This window comes from Uranotaenia lowii, chromosome 2, assembly GCF_029784155.1.
Source record: "Uranotaenia lowii strain MFRU-FL chromosome 2, ASM2978415v1, whole genome shotgun sequence".
NCBI classification, from domain to species: domain Eukaryota; kingdom Metazoa; phylum Arthropoda; class Insecta; order Diptera; family Culicidae; genus Uranotaenia; species Uranotaenia lowii.
This window is the reverse complement of record NC_073692.1, coordinates 213,100,372-213,121,666: the sequence shown is the minus strand read 5'-3', so window position 1 is coordinate 213,121,666 and position 21,295 is coordinate 213,100,372. Positions and strand designations below refer to the sequence as shown.

The 21,295-nt window shown below is 34.5% G+C and overlaps 1 protein-coding gene across 1 annotated transcript in view; it reads right to left on the bottom strand.

Moving 5' to 3' along the window:
* The window catches only part of LOC129742307 (uncharacterized), a 258,555-nt gene that overhangs the window by 135,059 nt on the left and 102,201 nt on the right, over positions 1 to 21,295 (bottom strand). The window lies entirely within an intron of this gene.

The following is a 21,295-nucleotide window of genomic DNA, read 5'->3' as shown; positions in this document are numbered from 1 at the left end:
GAAGATTGGTCTGGTTGGGTGCTGTTGATGTTGTTGTTCATTGAAATCAAACTTTATGGAAGCTTTATTAAAAGTGTCCATCAAATCATTTAAGCAATTGCAGCTGATTGCTTTCGGTCGGTGGAGCAATATATTCATCAATTGATACCGGGAATCGATCCCGAAAATTGGCACCTACGACGACGATTCTATATGAACGATGTCACAGAAGCGATAACCTTGTGGGTCCAATTTATTTCGTTTTTTTTGTGTAAGTTTACATGATATTTTAAAATACACGTGATCTATGTATCGCCCGCCGTCAGATAATATTTCTCATATTTTGGGTAATGTGACATGTAAGACACTTAAAAATTGTGATGAGAAGCAAAAGTATGAGGTCAACCTACTATAAATTATATATAAACTTCACCCACTATATAGAAACTACACCCACAAATCTGATTCTACTCCAATAATGAGCTTCAAAAATTAGAGTTGAAATAATCGGAATAAGATTCGATGCCGAACCGGCATTTACAAGCTTTCTAATAACTGGCATTGTCCTCCCAGCACAACCGCATTGCATATGTATGTCTGAAAGAAACCAAATAAAACATATCCCATGTCGGCATATCCTATCACAAGCCAAAGCAGGATGGAAACAATCAGCCATCAAGGTTATTGTCGAATGATGCACCGAGCGCTGTATGTATGGCATTTAAAAACATTCTTCATTTCCAACAGACGGCAAATTCTCGGCCCATCCTCATCTCTTTCCCACCAAAGACAAAGGAGGATGAATAAACACCAACCGATGCAGTGCGTTTTTTTTAGTAATCGGCGGTGGCAGAAGTACTATGACCATAAACTTACACTTTGCCAACCGACTCATATGGTGAACTGGGTAAGATATCGGACTGGCAAGCCGAGATGAGATGTTGCAGTGAGTTCGATTCTCACTATATTTTTTTTTTGATAAATTATCTAATTGGATGAAAATTTCATAAAATATTTTTCTCGTTTTGCTTGAATGTAGTGGTCATGCATGGTTTTGCTTAGGAACTCGAGTCTTTATTTCAGTAGTGCTTTTCCAATCATATCATCTTTGGTACAGTACACTTTTCAGCGCATTTTCGGTACAGAGATTTGCTAAACAGGCATTGGCATTGGCATAGGCTCTTCTATGGGTGTTGTAATCAGTAATGGCACAGAGAACAGACGTACAAGCTATTTCACGAAACTTGTGTAAATTTTCCAACGAACATTTTAACCAATTTTTCCTTTTTAGCTTAGTCACCGGATGTCTGCAAATACACCAAAGAGAACTGTGAAAATTTGATTTGTAACTTTTGAACGGCGCAATAGATGACACTGTTTCAAGTCAATTTTCAACGTATTTTTAGGGTGTCAGCATTTGAAATTTTACACACTTTTTTAAAGATTTTTTGTTCGAGCTTGTACGTCTGTTCTCTGTGGTAATGGTTCCTAAGTAGGCGTTCTTCGTGTGATTTATGTTCCTTTTGCTTCAAGGTTTCTTGTATTGGGTGAGGGTGCTAGCGATTATTAAAGAAGTCGTTGCAAAATGAGAAAATCCAATTATTTTATATTTCAGACAGAGCTTGTTTGGAGTTGCTTCAAATATCTTTTTTTTTTTTTTTTTTATGGGTTTATAAGCTACCTGGCTGACCCGGAAAGGAAAAACAGAACGGGGGACAGAAGAGGAAACTTTACACGAGAGTAGCATAGCTTAGAACAGGATAGCGGCAACAGAGCCCGAGAGTTCTGAAGCACCAGAGAAAGGAAGCGTTAAGATAGTGCTCGACGGACTGGGACAGATGGGCCCTACATGAACTTCGAGTTAACCCAACCTCCAATTCAACCGAGCAGTAACAGTATGATAACATACGCCAAAGTCTCGATATCATTGTCAGAAGGGTTCACTATCTTACCGTAGTTGAGTTTTCCCTACCTGTCACCTAGCCTTACTCGTTTCAATAAATTTGAATTTTTGATTGTTTTTACTTGAGATTAACATAGATTAAAAAATAAAATATTTCCAAATATGTCAATGTTAAGAGATTCAGAACAAATGCGTGGAAACTCGGTAATTATACAAAAAAAAAACTAGAATGACAAGAAACAGAACTAAAATCTGAATCTGAAGCGTAATAATTCTACAGAACACAAAAAGGTGTTATACAGAGTTTTGATAAATTAAAAAAAAAAATCAATATGTTTGTTATAACACTTATCCACAGTACATACAATGCATAATCTGTTAATTGTGATGTTTTCACTAAGGAATATTGTCATTTTTCTGCAAAAGGGAGGGCAAGTGTTACAATTTTCATTCATCTTATGAACATGGTTCATCAAGAATGGACACATCTGAACCTACAGAATTTTAACTAATTAAAACTGTCCAGCACTTCTTCTATTTTGAATCTTAAAATGAAACCACGTTCATACACACCGCTGCCTTTATGAGGTTGATTTTTGTTGATATTCTTTTCAGTAAGATTTAAAAAAATATACATAATAATAATACCTGGAACGAAGCTTTTTAACGTCTCTTACCATATGCTTCGCTTAAAGCTTGTTTTAGAAATTTTGTTTTAAGAGAACTTCTTTGAAAATAAAGGACCTGAAATATAAAACTTTATTAAACAAATTGTATGAAAAACTATATCAGGTCAAACAATCAATTCTGATCGGACCATATTGAACACTGGTAAGACGTTTGTTTAAAGCCGTGGAGCCAACACGTAGGTTCCGTTTCACTGGTGTTCATCAGTGATCCGTTCGTGTTCGCAAGATCTGATGTGATAGTTCCAGTATTCGACACTTTAAAATCTTGTGCGAGTAGGTCCACCCATTTATATCACGACTTCTTTCTTGTTTGAATTTGAAATATAATTTAACGACAGACAAATCTACTACAGAAAAAAAAACTCTATTACAACGAACAATTAACAAGAAAGCAGTTCAAACAGCATTCTCATCCAATGAGCCTCTAGATCTTGTAAAATGCTTGATTTAAGAATAAGCCTCCGAAATTCATAAACCGCAAATGCACACTTACTAGAGCATTGGGGAGACGAATGCCATTATATATCTATTCTATTTCTATCTACCATATCAGTACCTAATTGTTAACGTTCTCATTCAGCTAATTATGGTATCTTCTATTAAATCATCCACCTATCCAGTATCCTAAATAGACTATCCTAAAAGATTGATTACAGTTGTCTATCTTTCACATTATGTACTATCTAACCTAACTTGCGCATGGTGGTAAAAAAGTGGAAATATCAACTTTAAAAATTCTAATTGTGATATTTCCACTGCGCAACGCTCTTTTTGTCCGATGGAAGGGAGGGCAAGTGTTTCAACTCCCATTCACCTTATCAACATGGATCATTAAAGAAAAAATATACATCATTATAGTTTTTAAACCACCTTTAAATTAGGTTTCTATGATCTCATATCGAATAAGGTTATGTGCTACCGCCCTGTCAGGTTCATGTTAGTTTTTGAGCTTGTTTCCAAACCGTGAACTTCCATAAACACAAGAAAGCACAACATCGCCGTGACCCAATAGAGCCTAGGGTACGGAGAGCTTGTTTGGAGTTGCTTCAAATATAATTTTTTTTTATTACATGGGAGATAAATTTTCTTCTCTAGAAAATCATGCTTTTACAAAATGTGAACCTTATATTTTCCTGTATTTTATACAGAAATATATTTGAGCTGCGTTTCGTATTTAAACAACTCAAATATCCTCAGTGTGGCCGATATGCTCTTATTTTCTCTACTTGAAAATTGCTCTAAGCTTGTCAAATTTTATGATTTTGGATTATTTCAACCCCCGTTTTTAAATAATCCTCAAACAAATTATTATGTAGTTTCTAAAATTGCTTTAGTTCTAAATTTGTCGAATATCACATGAAATATTTAAGTGTTGTGTAATATTTCCCAAGTAACAATTTGAGTTTTTTAATGCTCTTCAGTCTAACTAAGAATTCAAGCTATAAAACCACGTTCGGTTATGTAAGAATCTATAAAACTCCAATACAACGCTTAGTAGCACAAAAAGGCCCTTCTGCAGTAGGTTCTGTAGAGCAAATTATAAAACCTTTACAAGCCAACTCAACTTCTTAAGTTCTATATGAATTATGCTTATAAAACCTATTTATCATATAATTTTCATTTACAAATAATTCTGCTCCAGAATTTGGTTTTCAATAATAATTTTTAAAACAAATGAATCTCATTCAAATCAAATATAAAAAAACAAATCAGAAGCTAAAATTTATTTGTTAAGAATCTGTAAAGAAATTTAATATTATTTTCTCCTTCTGAATTTTCGTTACCTGCTCTAAATTAACTTGCGCTTTTAAGTTTACCGCAAATATGTATTAAAAAATTACGAACAAATAACGGGCCTACAGTAAACTGCTATTTTAAGCAATGAAAACTCGATAGAATTCATAACAAAATATCAATTTTTTAGTAAATTTTGATGTTGTAGTTGTTCAAGATCAAGTTTTCAAAATTATTTCAGCCTTTGGGATGCTGAGCTTTTATAGAGCCTGAATTAAATGAGGATTACTTGCAGAAACAGAAAACTGTTGTTAAAAATATCCCATTATTTACCATGAAAATGGCGAGAACATTCTTTTGTTGACATTTTGGAAGATTGCCAGACGACTTGCTTTTGTAAACCGATTGTCCGGCCGAATAACTTTTATGAAACTTTTATAGCTTATAGAAGGTTTCGTTTCTTATAAATGATTTATAGACGCCACATAAAGTTATTTATTTGCCTGTTTATAACCTAAACGACTTTTAATGACCTTATAAGAACACAAATGCTACGAATAAGTTTGAAAGGGCTTTTATAGATCAAAACAGGTTTATAAGATGGTATTTTAAACCATTTGCAAAATAAAAATCGAATCAAATAAATTTATTGTTGTTATATAAGTTGGATATTTTATACGCTTATAGATGTCCTGGAGGCCAGTTGTAAAAAGGTTGCCCATTAATGCGTTTTGAAACAATAAAAGATCATATAAATCGTTTATAAACTATCGTTAAAGAATTATAAAACCAAAATGGATTTCAAGTGTTACTTGGGTTTGATCATATATGGCTGGCCTTCGACCAGACCGAACTGAGCGCCATGAGAAAATTTAAAAATAAAAGAAACTAAATCTCAAGTTATTCATATTCTAGATCGCAAAACTGAAAACGATTGACTAAGATGAATTCCTTGAATTATAAATTATTGATTCTAGCTCATAAACTACAAAGATTTTGTTCCTAGATGAAAATATTTGTACATAAAGTTCTAGTGTCTCGAAAAAATGCTGATGGCGTTCAGTTCGGTCTGGTCGAATCCCGACCATATATAAAAATGAATTTCTGTCTGTCTGTTCCCTATAGACTCGGAAACTACTGTACCGATTTGAGGGAAACTTGGCAGGAGGGGTTTTTTGAGGACCGGGGATGGTTCCTATAATAGTGTGAGACCCCTCCCACTTTCTGGAAAAGAGGAAGAGGTCTCCCAAACAAAAGAAACATGTTTGAATAACTCGAAAACCAATCATGCAAATGGAACCAAATTTGGTATAGGAGTGAATTTGGTATTACGAGAAATGTTCCTTGAATGGTTTGGTACCTCTCCCTCCTTTCAATGGAGAAATAGATAGCGGGGAGGGAGGCTCCCATACAATTTTTCGCACAACTCGAGAACAAATCATGCAAACCGAACCAAATTTGGCATGCGAGTGTATATGGGTAGGAAGAATATTTTAAAGATAGAAAGGGGGAGGGACCCCCCATACAACTTTTTGCAAAATTGGAGAACTAATCAAGCAAATGAAACCCAATTTGACATGGGTGGTTATTTCGGGTACGAGAAATGTTTCTATGATTATTTGGGACCCTACCTTCTTCGATTGGAGAGATACAAATTTTGGAAGAGGGTCTTCCATACAATTTAATGCATTATTCTATAACTAATCATGCAAATGATTCCAAATTTCACATAGGAAGGTATGAGGCTACGAGTCAAGTTTCTACGATGTTTGATACCTATCTGTCCTTCCTCTGAGGGGGGATAAGAAGAGAGGAGGGGGTATCATTTTTATGCATGACTTGAGAACTAATCGAACAGATTCTGAGTAGGCCTTGGTCGAGTGCGGACGCGTTTTTCTGTCATTTTGTTTCTTGCGTTGTTCTTTGGTTTTTCTAAAAAAGTTTGAAAAATAATGGATGTGAAATTAACTAGAAAATGAAATTTTTTTTATCGTACCCGGCTAAAGATATTCATAAAATCAGGAATCATTTTTTATGATTCCTTCGCGTTTCAAAGTGCCATAATTCTACATTCTAAAAAAGCCGGATGATGCAGGCCCGCTAAATCACTAAATATGCACCGCTTCATAGCACGATGTCGATCGTGAATTCAACTAAATATCTACAAATTGGTGAGTTCGTTCCAATATCTTTCCTTTTCTTGTATTTACATATGATTGATCTTTTTCATTGATTACAAATTCAAAATAGCTCAAGTCTATTAAAGGGGAATTGTGGGGGATCGGATAGGTCATCAAACGATTAAAAGACTGATATACAATGGATTGTGGGTTCAAGCCAGCCGGAGTATCTCGGCAAATTTAGAATCATGAGAAGGTTACTTAGGTATCTTTTCAGGATTCTTTATTTGTTTCGAACAGTTGGAAGGAAGTGAGATGAGTAAAACCTATCCCAAACCAGTGGTAACGGATCCCTTGGTTGTGTTGCAAATATTGTTATGAGTTAAGCAGAAACAATATTTGAATGTGCGATCGAGACTTCCCGTACCGACTCGGGTCGAAAGACCTATCAGCCACTGGTGTTTTCTCATACATACATACATACTTGAGAACTAATCGAACAAAAAAACCAAATTTATCATCGAAGTATATTCAAGTACGAGAAATGTTTTTTTAAGGTTCAATACCCCTCCCTCTCTCCAATGGGAAGGAGGGACGGAGGAAGGAGGTTTTTATACATTTATCATATTTTTGGATCACTCGAGAACTTATTATTCAAATAAAATAACAAAGGTTTTTTGAGTTAAAAAAATTATAATTGCTTAAAGCAAGGCCGTGCGAACGGGGGAGGGGGGGGGGGGTTAGGGGTTTAACCCCCCCCCCCCATGGAGATTTTTTTCAAGTAAAATTTGGCTCGCCTCCGGCGGAATTCAGGCTTAAATCACCGTAGCCTTGAAACATTTTTTTTACAACACTATGAGACGTTCACGAGCTGAGACAAATTTTTAATTGTAAATTTCAATTGCAATTCAATCAACCTTTTGTATTGGAACTCAAAACCTGATGTACAAAAACCCTACCTCGTCTTTTGAACGGGTTTTGAAAAGAACAATTTTAACTTCAACAAAAAACGCAGATAAATCTAAAATCTAATATCCTCTACTTTTTTAATACAATTTTGACTGAAAAGGCAATTTCGATAAATTAAGGTGCCTTGAATCTAAATATGCAATATTTCTACCAGCTTTTGCTATTGGAATAACTTTTGAAAATAGATAAACAAACATTCAAGAAATTTCTGCACTTTTTCGATAAACCTTTTAAACATAACACTTTAAAATAAAAGATTTAAATCAATTATCAACTTTTCTCGAGACTTCAAGTAATTTTGAGTCCTGCGAAAAAAAGTTATAGAAGTTTAATATTTGTTTACTTATCCTCATATAAATTTTTAAATAATTTAAAACCAAATTGAATTTAAATATTTCTAACAGCATGAATCTATCAGTTTTAAGGTTTAACAAATTTGTTAAATGAAATCATTTTTTTTAACTTTCTGCAATAATGTCAAAAATACGTGTAATGATATCTTTCAAATTTAAAAAAAAACTGTAGAACTTTACTTCTTAGAACATGCTTCAGCATTATATTATTCCTTAATTGAATGAAGTAAAATAATCAGAATAAGAATCAGATTCCAAATGAAAGTGGCAAATTCTTCAGAGCTTGTAATTTGAAACTTTAAAACCTGCGATTGAATATGAAAAACTTTTCTTTTTTTTAATTATATAAAATCATGTATATTAAATCGATGAGGTCTTTTAATTTGTCTTTGAAAAATTCGAAAAATGATTCGAAGTGGCAACTTTAAAACAAAATTTTAATGTGCAATGTTAACTGAATTTGTATTTGTTTAGTGCTTCCTATATTTGCAACAAAACTTAGAATTCCTTATTTTTACATTTTTATTAATTAGTTATAGATAATTGATGAAATCACCCATTTCTACCATTTCCTTGTCTGTAAAATTTAACATGAAGTTATTATTTTGATCTTCAAAAATGAACTTGAGAACAATTGAAAGAATTTAGTTTAATTAAAAAGGGTTGTATCTCTGACTTAGAGCACTCGCATTCTTGAAATAATATTAAACATTTTCTTCTTTTTATGAAATTAAATCAACAATCGACTACTGGTGAAATTCTCCTTAGTACAAAATGGATTTTTTCCCTTATCGAACATTAACATTTCAAATCGTAATTAAATATTTTTTGTTCAGATCCAAAATACTACAGCGGAATCTCTCAATCAACTTTTCAGTTGAAAATGAAAAAAAGAATTGTAAATAAAGATGAATGATAATAAAAAAACAATTATTATCATTTGTAGTTCAGAATAAGGAAAATCATTTTGAAAAGTTATTAAATGACTTACAGAAAATAGAATTGATTTGAATCTTCCATTGTGAGCTATATTTGCCCACCCCTCCCCCCCCCCCCCCCCCCATTGTAGGAGTCCTTCGCACGGGCCTGGCTTAAAGTTTCTTCCTCTTTTCACTGATTCGATAGGAAAGAGGAAGGGGAGCTCCCATATTTTTTTTAAATTACTCGAGTGCTAAGCAGATAGTAACAAGTTGGGAAGAGTATAAGTTTTTTGATAAATTCAAGAGCTCATCAAATAAATTCAATCAAATCTTAGAGGGTAGAGTTTAAGGGTACGAGAAATGATTCTATGGTTATTAAAAAAAACCCCTTTCACCTTCCAGTGGGATATAAGAGAGAGGAAAAGTAAATCCGCACATTTTTTGTAAAACTTAAGAACTTATTCAAAAAATGGAACCAAATTTAAAAAAAAAATAGTATTCGGGCACGAAAAATGTTTGTATTTCTTTTAGGAGAGATTCCATACAGTACAGAGCCGGGAAAAATTTTAAGCTAAAGAAACCATATTTTACATGGAAGTTTTATTTAAGACTTCTCCTTCTTCCAGAGGAGAAACGAGAAGAAGGAAAGAATGTATAGCTCAAAAACTTATCAAGCAAATGGAGCCATAGATATAAAGTGTGATGTTATTTGGTTACGAAAAATGTTGTTATGTTCGTGGAGGTCGTGGGCGCTCCCCACTTCCTAATATCAAATTTAAAACCATTATTGAAAAAAACAATTCTAAGTTGATCAAGTTTAAAAAAACCATTTCGGAGAATCTAATCTTCTTTGTTTTCCAATAATAATTTGATGTGAAAGCACTCATAGTGAAGATATCGAAAATTCATTTATAACGATATTATTTACATAAAATTTGTTGATTTCCTAGCAGAGCACACCGGGTCGGCTAGTATTCAATAAAATAATTAATTTTATAAAGTCATATTACTTGTTTCCAGAATTTGAAAAATATTTTATATTTTTTTTATGTTGTATCGAATTTTATAATTATTTTTCATAAAAATTCCCTATTTTTTAAAACGAAGACATTGTTCGTTGAAATTAATCATGTCTTTGGAATATATTTGAAAATATTTAAAGATATTTGAAAATACTTTGCTTTACTCCCGAGCAAAGAAAACGGTTTGTGCACAAATGGGACACTGTAAGTGTTACTAGCTAAGGAAGAAGGTTTGAGTATCGGAGCAGTTCAATCTGCATTGAGAAAGCATGGAGAACAGTGTACTTTCGCAGATTTCACGAGACGCAGTAGGAAACCTGGCCCTGCTGACCCTAAAATGGACAATAAAATCAAGAATTACTACAAACGACATCCTTCGGCATCAGTGCGGGATGTGGGTAAGAAACTAGGTACTTCATCGACTAATGTTACGCGTACCAAAGAGAGAGTTAGACTTCAGACCCATCATATACAGTAGCTGCCAAAAAGGAGTACCAAACAGGTTGAATCCGTGAAACGGAGGGTTCGGAAACTCTACGACAAACTTCTGACCAAGAAATCAGGTTGTGTTATCATGAATGATAAAACCTACATTAAACTCGACTATGAAACTCTGCCTGGACCACATTTTATCCCTCACCGATGGAAAAGGATGTTCCTGGCTTTTGACAGGATTGACATAAATGCTTTACTGTCAGTCTTTTGTAAACTTGGAATTACGGGTACTTGCCTGCATTGGATTGGTTCATAACTAACCGAGAGAGTACAGTTCGTGAAGCTTGGGAATGCAAGATCCAGCGTATTCTCGGTTAACAATGGTGCACCACAAGGGAGTCACTTGGGACTCCTTCTTTTCATCACTGTTATGAACGAGTTTCCCGGAGTGTTGCGTGACGTGTATGTTTTGATAAACGCAGATGATCTGAAAATGTTCCATCGAGTTCGAAACCCCAAGGATTGCTTGACTCCGCTATATAGGTTTTCTGATTTCTGCAGCGCTTGTATGCAGTAGAGGGTTGAAGGTACCAGAAACTGCATCAGCAGAGTCAAGATAATAATTCAATTGAGGTAAATTTCACGTGCCACAAAAACTCCAAGCGCGTTTCCTTCCATCCAGATACCGAATCAAATAGACAATAAAATTATTGGCATTGTGAACAATTGCCGGTAACATTTTTTCCATCTCAACCTGTGCCTTATCATCGTCATCATCATCAATAGTACTCTAGAGGAGTAGTGGACGATCAATCTGTTGCGCAATTTCCATCCTTATGTTCTTTTGAGGAAACGGTGAAACGTTCTCTTTCTCTGCCTCTAAATAATGTTATTGTGCTGCTGTTGCCTTTTCTTGGTCATAATTTATCCTCGTTTGTATCGGAAAGGCCACTGCCAATGCCAAGCCAATATGCAATGCAATGCCGGCTGGCTATAGATTCAGCTGAGGCCTTCCATTCCATTGGGGAACGTTCCTTTTCGATGCCCTGGGCTCCCTCTACTAGTGCAAAGCGCCTCTGTGAATGGAGAGATCCAGGAAAAATGAGACCTCCAAGTGGAAGATAATTTTTCAATTTATTTTTCCTCCGTCACAATATGCCGCTAATCAGAAAAGAACTAGAGAAGAAACGTGTGCTCTGCTCCAGTGCGGTTGAAACCAGTTTATATTATTATTACAGTTTGATCTACAAATACTTTACATTCAAAGACAATAATCATTAAGTATAACTTAACCTATTGGAACCTTGCTAAAAAATATGTGTAAAAAAAATCAAGTCCAAGATTTGAACTATAACATGTTTCTAGACATTGGTCAATTACCCTACACACGTTGCTTGGTTGGTAGTCGGAAGATATGAAACATGAAGGCAGGCGCCTGGCCTGTCGTGAAATGTTGATATCGAGTGTACCCGAGTTGAATGTCTGCGGTTTTTCACTGGCTCTCAAAAACAAGTAAACAAAGAATGCAATTTCATTTCCAATTCTATTGGATTACCGCTTTTTGCCGAGGAGCACGACGCAGGATCGACGCTAACCTTGAGCGGGTGCTTTGGGAGATATTTACGATTTTTTAAATAATCTATTTAAGTAACAATAAGAGAAAGACCTACAGTACAAAGACAAGGTATTAAACGTTATCGATATTACTTTCCAACCTACGAGAAGACGTCATTGTTATCTTTTGATGGAACGCATTTACAAAGATGTTTTAAAATAGACACTAATATTTAGCTGTCACAAGTGAGTACCATAAACCAAGCGCTTCCAGTTGTGGGAATTTCCGTCGGAAGCCTGTCGTCTTTAGACTGGTTGTAAAAATTCATGTGGAATTCAGTAAGAAAATTGATGATTCAGTTACTTCAACGATTCTGGATGTTAGTGTTTACCAATTAATGTAAAACGGTGCCTGAGACAACGCACAATGAGGAAAAGAGTGAATAAACCGCGAATAAATTCAATATATGCCCTCCTAAGCGAACCAAATCTATGAAAATATTCCCCTATATTTTGTAAACAATCCAGAAAAAACACTGATATGGACTGACATTTTTTAAACAAAGACAGACCTATCTTGTGTGTTTTTTTTGCTGGAAAATCAAATGAAGGCTATTTGAGATACCGCACGCTTTGGAAAATGGAGTTATGGCTGATTTTACACTCAATACCTCTACATTTTTCAAATTCAATTTAGAAAAAAAAATATTGAAATAATTATGAATGAAGTAAGTTCGGACTTGAAAATATTGAACCAAATGAGACCTATCTTGTCAGATTATTCCTAGAAATCTAATGACGGTTATTTGAGCCACCGCATGTATTGGAAAATGGAGTTCTGGCTGTTTACTCTCAATTCTCCTACATTTTCCCAATAGTTCTGAAAAAGCATTTTCGGACTTAAAGTTTTTGAAGCAAATATTGTTTATCTTATGTGAATTTTTTCGAGGATTGAAATGAAGGCTATTTGAGCCACCGTGCACATCGGAAAATGGAGTCATGGCTGTTTTGACCCTCAATACCCATACATTTTTCAATTAATTTAGAGTAAAACATGTTCGGACTTGAAAGAATCAAGAGAAGGCTATTTGAGCCACCGCACGTATCGTAAACTGGACTACCCTCAATTTCCCAACATTAACAACATAGTGCAGAAGGAGCTTGTTTAATACTTAATTTGGGAACAGTCCGGCCTGGCCCAGTTGCCCGGATTTCATTGAAAAAAAGCCCGAATTTTACCAGGATTTATCTATTTTATTTGAAAATCAAACAAAAAAGAAAAACAAATTGGGTTGTAAATTTTTTAAATTCATGACTTCAAAACGAAATTTTTTAGCTAGTTTTACAGAAATAACCATGAAAGGTTTTTTTGACGCCTAAAGTAAGATTTAAAACCTGTCGATATATTTCGATGGAAAAAGCAATTTTCCATTTTTTTTTTTTTTGATTTTTGTTGCGTTATTTCTGGGTTCTGACAAAATTTGCCTGGATATTGCCTGGATTTTCGATATCAAATGCCCGGATTTTGCCAGGTTTTTAAATAAAATTGCCCGGATTTGTCCGGCCGGATACGTGATGAAAAAATTTTGGCAACCTTAGGCAATAGCAGGCGCTATCGGCTTCCGCGGAATTCTGGCGACAAAACACTAGCGCCAAATGATGTTTGACTGGTTGAGATCCAAGCTCGAGTTTAATCTTTTTCACGCACACACATGCACCAGCGCAAATTGCATTGTTGTAAACAATATAAACATAAACATTGTGTGAGTGAAGTTACGCTTGATTTTCTAAGTATTAGTGTGATGATGTCCTTCCACTCAAAGCTTGAATGCAAAGCTGCAATGCTTGTGTGGAAGCTGCAAAACTTGAATTCCATCTCGCAGGGCGGCAGCACCATTAACATTATGAAAGTGACTCCAACAATTTGTTCTAAAAAACAACAGCCCGACTATCTTGATACTTGAAGATCTTTGCTTTAAGATAGCGTTCAAGCGTTTTATGACGGTTTTATTATAGTCATGAAAAATGCTTTTATTCTTTCTTCGACCATTTGTTTTCAGGTAGTTTTGAAAACGCTAATAAAGCATTTATTAAACATACTGTTTCAGATGTTTTGAGAGAGTTATGAATGCTCTTTCTTTGGCATGTTTATAATAGCACTCAGTGCTTGATTATTAAATCGCCATACAATTTAGTGACAGTCAAAACAGGACACGCTCAGGTTAGATTGCACATATTTGAATTGGAATTCTCATTTTTACACATTTTTGATAAGTTATGTGGGTTGGATTTGAGTTAAAATAAAAAATAAATAAAATTTCTGAAAAACTTCAAATTACCGAAAGTGGTATTATTATCTCTACAATATGAGTACTGAGTGAAAGGGCCCAACTATTATGAAAAAAATGTGTTGCTTGACGCTATCATTAATCCAAGATGGCGGCTTCCGCTTGTGGAAATTACTAAAAATCTCATGAAACTTCCACAATATGGGTATAAGGTTAAAGGGCTAAAAGAATAGAAGTCGAATTTCGCTGTCCGACGCCATCTTGAAATCCAAGATGGCAGTTTCCACTGAACTTTGAAATGCTGTAAATTACTGGAAATCAAAAAAAAAATGTGAGCATGAGTAAAGCCAGAAAAATCGTAACTAGCAGAAGACAATTTTCGCTATCCGACGCCATCATGATATCAAAGATGGCGGCTTTCGCTGAACTTTAAAATGCTGTTATTCAATGAAAATCGCATGAAAGCCCCATAATATTGATATTTGGTGAAATGGCTAAACTAGAAAAAGTCGAATTTCGCTATCTGACGCCATCTTGAAATCCAAGATGGCGACTACCGCTTAGCTTGAAAATACTGTAAATGACTAAAGATCCCATAAAACCCCCACAATATAAGAATTAGTTAAAAATATAATGAAAACAAACACCAATAAAATGTTTTTACGTTCTCTAATGGTGATAAAATATAACAAAAAAAAAAACAAAATTTAAAAAAATTATAAATTACTGAAATGACAAAAAAATTACAATTTCATAAAATTGAAAAACCAATTCAAACCAAAGACTAAAAATGACAGAAAATAGCAGAACATGATGAAGGATGACATTAACAGCAAATATGAAAAAAAAACAAAAATTATAAACAAAACAAGAAAAGAGCTGAATGCATCAGAAATATGTTAAAAATTACTAAAAATGAACGGAGTTTGACTACAAATTACGTTGATGATAATAATAGTAGTTTTCATGTAGAAATAATTGAAAAGAAAAGTTGAGATAAAAAACCGGTCGATTTTGGCACGAACGGGATCTGTACATGGTGAAAGGGACCAACGGCTCAAAAAGCTAGCTAAAATAAATAATACTTAATGCAAGATAAAAAACGATAGCAAAAAAAAACAAAGTACGGCTTGACATTATAAGTTGAAATTATATACAGCATGATAAAACTTGATGAAGATCATACAGAACTTAAAAAAGATAAAAGATAAGACCATAATAAACAGGATGAAATAACCAATATTTAACAAAATTAAGCAACATAAAAATAAGACAAAACATGATAAAAAGATAAAACAAGACAAAGTAATTATAAAACAAAAATAAAAAAGACGAGATAAGGTCATGTTGTAACAAGACATGACATTAAAAATAAAGTTAAAACAAAATAACAAATGAAACAAAATAAAATAAACTAAAAATATAGAAACAAACTTAACGAAAATTCAAAAGTTAAAACAAGATTTAATGCAACATTGAAAGGCATAAAAAATAACATGAAAAATCTTGATTGAAAAAAAAAATAAGCATTTAGAGGTAAAGAGAAGCCTCCATTTTGGATTGACCTAGTATATTTTTATTATTTTTTACATACATTCATTTATCTTGTTTTTTTTTTGTTGTTATCTTGTGTTATTTTGTTTTTCTTTTCTTTTTTTTGAGGAAAATAAAAAAAACTCTTAGAGCTCACAGAATCTAAAAAAACAAAAAATGGCTAATATGTTTAATAAAGGTTTTGGTGAGCAAAATTGCATAATGATTTTATCACAGTTTAAAAAATTGGTCATGATGACGTTTCTAGAATAGGGCCAAATAGCCAGATTTTAGCTTTATTAGAGTTCTGGTGATGCATGCTTTTTATAAAGATTAATGCTATAGTACTAAAGAAGGTTTGCTGACCATAATAAAGCTAAAATTATCACTTGGAAAGTCTTCTAAGCATGTCATTAGATCGATTTTCGGTCATCGGAGGGATGAATAATCTTTCGGGAAGAAAAAAAGATTTTCGGTCAAGGTATACATAGTACTCTTTCTGTGTGCTGGTGGTTTAAGCATTTTAAAGATTCTAGCCATCATATCCTTGAAAGATGTACGGCTTAGTGTTAAGAATCTTCATGTGTGTGTTCGTTTTTCATTATTTAAAAACCAATATCTTTGGTCCATTAATAATATTTTGTTATGAAATTAAAGTTTTCATCTATATATATAAAAATGAATGTTTGTCTGTCTGTCTGTTCCCTATAGACTCGGAAACTACTGAACCGATCATCGTCAAAATTGGCATCTGAGGGTTTTTGTGGCCGGGGATGGTTTCTGTAATTGTCAAAACTCCATCCGACTTGAGGGAGGGGAGGCTTTCATACAAAATTTGTAGTTTTTTGGAACAAATTAAAGTCATGACATCCATTTTCTCGAGATTTTTTCTTCCTTTGGGCGGTTTGTTTTTCGTCTCCAAGGTCGAGGCGTCGAGCCAACGTCGCAAAAGGATAGTAACCAAGGCATAGCATACTGATCATTGGGAATATTTTGGCGCGTATTTCTCAACCTGGGGTTTGTTTTTCGTATCCATGGGCGAGCAAACGTCGTTGCAAGAGGATAGTAACCAAAGCACACTGTTCATTGATTGCTGGAAAATTCAACATAAGGCGCCTGTTTCTCAAACATGTGGGGCGATATGCAACCTAGATGTGTTTTTTTCTTGCTTATTTGATTTGTACACAGCACGTGGTAAAAAAAAAAAAAAAAAAAATGACGCCTAGATGTGACACGGATTGGTATTTTATCAATCGAATCAAAACCAACTGAAAGATTTGCAAAAATACTTCCATATTTAGTTCGTGTTAATGTAGGTAGCATTCGACTTTTCATTCAAGGAACATTAGAACATGTTCAAACGTTCAACTTTTTCTGTTAAAAAATATTAAAAATTATGTTTCCCTCTAGAAATTTTTACTTGGGCCCAAATACACAACTGAAACGAATTTAGAAATGAAAATGGGAGCTTTTTATTTGAAAAAGTGTTTTTGTGTTACATGGCTGCATAAAAGAGACTTTTGATCCGATTCGTTTTTGAAAAGCGAGACTTTAGAACTGATATTCAACTGGACGCAAAATTTTTAAGAGAAATTTTTAGTTTACCCTTAAAGTGTTAAAAACAATATTCCCTTCTGTCAATTTACACGGTGGGGCAAGGGCAAACGTCGAGTTTTTAAGAAATTCATCTTTAAAATGATTCAATATGTTGGAAAGACCAGAAAGGGTATTCCGAATGTTGAAACTGCAGCGGATATTGAAAATTCTTAAATGTCTTTGTAATTAAGGTCATTCCCTTTGAATAGCATTCGTTAAAAGTGGAGTAACAAACATAAATTTATATTACAGGAATACTGTGAAACTTGATAAAACAAAAAACAGGAATTCGTATAAAATCCATTTTAAAGCCATTACTCTGACGCATCTGTAAATAAGCTTTGCATTGACACTCGCCCCAATATACGGGACAAATGTTAACTTAGAAATTTGTTTTTGCCTACATTTTTGAATATTTGACTTTCAAATAAAAAATTAAAAAAAAACGCTGAGAACTTATTTAGTGATGCAACTGATATTTTTTAAATATTTATATGTTTACCGTAGAAAATTTATTTAAAAAAATGAAATTTGCACTGTATTTAATACATAACTATTTTAATATATTTTTCATTACCATGATAAGTGCTGTTTGGGTATCGAGCCGGTTAAATTTGCCTACCTTCTTCAAGCAGTGGGGGACAAAATTGAAAAAGATGGGAGAGCTCCCATGTAAATTTAAGATAAAGAGTATTTCAAAGAAGGGACCATATTTAAAAAGGTTTTTTTGGGTACAGAGTACAAATTTCAGATCTTGAAAAACGAGTTTAGAGATCAAGTTTCAGTAAATAATATATACCCACCCTTATTCTTGTTTTCGATCGAATGACATTCGTTCGAAAGTTTTGAATTTTCGTATTCTTGTTTTCGTTCGAACGAATGAAAACCGTTCGATCTTTCGAACATCGTTCGAACGAACAAAACGTTGCATTCCCGTTTTCGATCGAACGTATTTTTTCTTTGGACTGGCAAACGCGAGTCTGATGCTGCGAACGGCATGCGTAAAAAAGCCAAAAAATCAGAGAATTGTAATTTGTTAGGAAATAAGACAAAAAAATCAGAACACACAACCAATTTTATTACAGGCTGATTCAAAACAAAATATTGCGATAATTTTCGGATTAAATTTTATTCGATCGTTTTATTTGGCAAACAAACGCAAGTCTTATGCTGAGGCTCATTAAGGCGTTCTTAAAGTTGGGTGGCTTAGAATGATAAAATTTAAAATTGGTTCAAAATAACAGAATTAATTCACGAATTTGCATATCTATTGTTTAGGCACCTTAAGAGTTGTATAAATCAATTTTTATTCAAAAGGTTTCAAATTTTAAGTGTTCCGACTTGTCGTCGTCTTACAATTCCTCCCTCTCGGTGGGGGATTTTTAGAGCAGCAGAAGCTTTAGCGGTTCATATTCACTACCCTCTGGCAATAAGGATACCTGCTCGGAACCGGAGACACTTGCGCTTGATCATCTATGGTACAGCTTATTGGAAGGCGTCCGTAACGGCTGCTGACGATGGTATGATTGTCAGAAGCGGCCCCGGCGACTGCTGCTGTTTGTTTTTCAGAGCCTAACGGGATGAGCACGACCTAGATTCACTACCCACCTCTTGGATTGTGCTGCCTAAATATTTCTTGACTCAGACCGATATCAACGAATAAATTTCGTCGAAACTAAAAAAATAAACATATTTCGGCTACAATGTTTACATCTTAAACTGGCATTTTTACACTGGTTGCTGCCATGCAGGGCTGCCTGAAAATTTCGAAGTCAATCAGGCAACACCAGAATCGAACGTATCACATTCGTACGAAAACAAGAATACCCTTTTCGAATTCGTTCGAAAGTATCCGTTCGAACGAAAGCCAGATACGCCGTAAACGAGAATAAGGGTGACCATCTTTGAATTGCTATTCAGAACTGCAGCTCTCTAAAATCTAAATTTTAATAAATTTTCACAAATTACATTTATTTCCGGAAGGTGTAGCAAAGCACAACGGGTCAGCTAGTAACAAATAAACTGATAATAAAATGAAAATACAAGCAAAACATCCACAGTTCCCTTTGTTGCTCTTTAGAAATCGTCCATCAAATGTGTTGGCGTACTTTATTTTCCTTAAACTGTGAAGGTCACTGGAACAACGCGCCCAAAAGTTTTCGAGGTCAAAGCGGCAATTTTTCATTCGCTGTCCCAAGGCGCAATAATGTTGCAAATGTCAGAGACTTGTAGTCTTTTCGAGAAATTTTCTCCTCTAACAAAGGACAGTTCAATGTTGGCCAAGCCAGACAAACCGGAGATAGGTCGTGCCGAAACCAAGCCAAACCAGCCCGTGATGGTAAATAGTAGTCCCTCGGGCACTCAACGGTTGGCCATTTTCCAAAATTGGCGGACGTGAAACTTCTTCGTCCCTCCCGTTTGTTTTGATCCCTGCCTATTTAGTGTACCCTCACCATCATCATCGATGACGTCGTCGTCTTCGTCGCTTATCCATGGTCAGCACCAAAATGCTCCAATTAAAATTCACTTCAGATAATGGCCAAACTTTTTCGTCCTCATTTCAGCCGGTACGTGTTCTATTGAAGTGAAGTGGGCCGTCTTTTTGTCACTATTTCTATTCCATTCTACTAACGGGATTCTTTAGGATCTTTGAAAGTCTTGATACGAGAGAGCGCCCTTTGGTCATAAACACAATCTTTATACGAGCATCAAAACCAAACGCCAGAAAAGTAAACATCAATCCCGCTGGCTAAAGATCAGCTTTATTATACATCTATTAGCTTCGATGGCAGCCGAAAGATAAAGCGTATCGCGCACATGTATACATAATTTGGCAATCAAATCGTTGAATTTGTGTGTCTCGACGGCTGGATGTTATTCTTGATTGCAACTTGGCTTCTCCGACTTTCGCATCCGGATCTCCTCTGCCCCCAATGGTGTTGAAATGGACGGAAGAAAAAAAAAGATGAAGGTCGAAGCTGGATAGTGCCATTGTTGGCGCCACGTTGTCGGCAGGATTAGTGCAATTTTCTGGAAGAATATGAATGCCCGTAAATCCCCCAGAGAGTGCCACCGACACTTTGGAAAAGAAATGAAAACTGTTTTTATTTATCATTGAAATTAGAATGGTTTGATGTTTGCCGGGATAAAAATTATGATTTCGCAATCGTGCCATAAAGATGGAAAACGACGGCGACACGTAGCAAAAAATAATAATAACGTCGATTCGGAAACAAGTTTGCTTTTAGATTAGAAATTATGCTCCTGCAAAAGTTAAATTTTATATTGTCCATAAGTTTCATTCTGTTGTAGGCGTGAAACGTCAGATTAGCAAAGTACAAAAATAGGCCTTGAAAGAATTTTCCAATGACTCTTCAATTTAATGCTGGCTGAACTTTTTTTCTCAAAAAGATTATAATGGAGAAATTAAAAAATACTTTTATTTTTTTTTTGACAAGGATGGCACACTTTTTGAAGAGTTGACAATACTTATGTGTGCAATAATTTGCATAAAGTCGACTTTTAGCACAAGTCGAACAATTATCCATCGAGGCAGATCGCAAGCATCCCTTATAACTGGATTAGATCTAATTACGTTGGTCCAATTCTTGTACAAACTAAATCCAAGCATAGAACAAGGATACAGATGCCCTAAGTAGTTAATGAAATTAATAAGATCATAAAAAGTTCACATAAATTGCTTAGCAACTAGGTACTAACCAGCACCAGCACCAATCCGGAAAAAAATATTTAATTCCAAATTAGTATTTCTAATCTTTAACACATTGAAAAACAAAGTGTGCATTCTCCCTACAAAATTCCAGCACAAGGCAACATTTTTATCAGCACCATCTTTAAAGTTGATGCCCGCCAGCATGGGCCCTCGACAAAACACATGATTTTTTTGGAGTCAGGATTTTAAATAACAGAAAAAAACGAAGGAACTAACAAGATTTAGAAACAGGAAACAATAAAACCTGGTGTATTTTTTAGATTTAAGGGTTAACTTTTGAAAATAGATGAAGTCCATTTAAAAATTTCTCACTTTTATGACCAAACAATACGAAATTACAGATTGTATATTTAAATTAAAGGTTTTGAATCAATTGTCAACTTTTCTGAAGCCCGCGAGTAGTTTTGACTTCCGAAAGAAAAGTTAAAAAAGATTTTTTTTATTTTTCTCCGCACTGTAATTAATTC